Source organism: Pteropus alecto, unplaced genomic scaffold, assembly GCF_000325575.1.
Source record: "Pteropus alecto unplaced genomic scaffold, ASM32557v1 scaffold102, whole genome shotgun sequence".
Lineage (NCBI taxonomy): Eukaryota > Metazoa > Chordata > Mammalia > Chiroptera > Pteropodidae > Pteropus > Pteropus alecto.
Window position 1 is genome coordinate 671,346 of NW_006432224.1, and position 2,239 is coordinate 673,584.

A 2,239-nucleotide genomic window follows, 5' to 3' on the forward strand; every position below is an offset into this window, starting at 1 on the left:
CCACCTCAGGTGTCTTTTCAGACCCTGGACTAGCGAAGTGACCGCTCTACTGGCGCGAGCGGGGACAGCGGGGCACAGCGCGTGTCGCGAGCCACCCCTCCCGGCGCAGTGCCCCCACTGCCTGCCCCTGCGGTCCAGCGGCCACGTTCACGGCCGCCCCGCCTTCCCGCTCACAGCGCGTGTCCTGCTCGTGTCCCGTCATGGGCGCTGGCAGGACCGGGGCACAAAGTCGCGGACCGTCCGCTACGGAGCCAGTGCGGTGGGGGCGGCGGGTGCCAGCTGGGCTGGCCAGCCACATTCTTCTCATCTCAGCGGTGGCCTCTGAGAGTCAGTGAGGTGATGGGGCGGCAGCTGATGCTGGGCACGGCGGGTGCTAGCAGGAGCGGGCATGGGCCCCCTGGACCCCTGGACCCGGGTCCTGCTGGGGGTCTCTGTGACTGCACCACGAGCCAGGGCTGTGCCTTCCTCACGGACCCTCCGTCAGCCAGCCTCCCCTCCTGTCACACCTACCGGACAGTGCCACCAGCATGAAGTGGGCCGATTCCACCTGCGTGGGTGACCGGCTGGGCTGGCCAGCCACATTCTTTTCATCTCAGCGGTGGCCTCTGAGAGTCAGTGAGGTTCCCCCAGAAATGTAGATCTTTGCAGGAAACGAGAAGAAACGTGGGTACAAACCAGTGCAGCGTCTGCATTAGAAAGGAGTCTGACCTTGGAAGTGGGATCCGAGCTGGGAGGTGGAAGGGAGCCTGTCCCCCCACACGCGCGCGGTGTCTGGAGCGGAAGGAAAGGGCGTGAAATGCCTTAGAGCAGCGGTCCCCAGCCTCGGTGGCACCAGGGACTGGTGCTCCTGTGAGCATCCGACGCCTGATGGTCTGAGTGGGAGCCGAGGCCGTGATGCTGGCGCTGGGGAGCGGCTGCAGGTGCAGATGAAGCTTCGCTCCGTCGCCCGCCGCTCACCTGCTGTGCGGCCTGGTTCCCGACAGGCCACGGCCAGTACCGGTCAGTGGCCCGGTGGTTGGGGACCCCCGCCCTAAAAGACAGACCACCATTTATTCCACAATTACATATCCACCTAAAAGTGGTTCCCCTAGGAGGGTACGGGTTAACCGGCACGAAGACCTTCATAATTCTCTTCATCAAAAAGATGGACACCCGAAGGTAGGGAGGTGACGTGAGTGATGAGCACTGAGAAAGGGTGTCTGGGACACTGGGGACAAGTGTGACATACATGCTTCTCAACGGGCTGCTCTGGGGCAGCTAGTCCGAAGTGCACGTTCTTGTCAAAAGGTCACTGCTGGGAATGACAAGTGTGTGTGTCACCAGGCTGGTGATCTCGCTGGCAGAACTTCTCTGCCAGATCTGATTCGAGTACAATAGTATCAGGCTACCTTCATCTATCATAGATAATGCGCATACATATGATGCTTACATGGTTTCTAAGACACTTCTACGGACAAGATATAATTATCTCTTGGGGCTTTGTAGACACACCTATTACTTCGAATCGGCTAAAGATCTTATTTGTTTACTTCAGCAGAAAATGTCCCTTTTGCGGCCATTTTATACGGATGGCCGTGCACCTGCATTCACCATGCCCTTCTCCGTGCTAATTCTCGAGATCATCAGGCCAGATGTGAGCTGTCCCCTGGGTCCCCTGGGAGGGCAAGAAAAGGGGCAGGATGCCTGGGTGCCTCTGCCTTCTGGGCGTCGGGGTGAGCGGGAATGACAGCCGCACCGTGAATAGTCACACGTCCATGTCAGCGGCCGTCACTCCGCGCCCTGCATGGGGGTGCCGAGTGAGAGCTCGCGGCGCCGTGCGGGCTTCGTGCTCATGGCATCTCTAGCCGTGAACGGCTTCTCCAGAAGACGCCCCCTGCGTTACTGACCTTCAGCCATAAGACGCGTCCTGTTTTGCTTTGTTTTCCTGATACTGCAAACCAAAGGGAAGCACGAGCCAACGGCGCCCTGCCCGGCCAGTCGGCCCGCACGGTCCCCGCGGCCGAGGAAAGCGTCGCTTCACCAAATGCCACCCGCTCTGCGGTCTCGTCCACCCCACGGTTTTAAGGTTTAAATATTGGCTCCTTAAATAGCCACGTTTCCAACGGGCTGTGGGGAGCACCCATCGCCACCGACCGAAATGATTTGCTGTTTTTAATTAAATCCAGTAACAGTTACTGCCACTTTTGCGCTGATCTTGAATAGTGCAGTGTTTTGTTTTGTTTTGTTTTGTTTTTGGAGG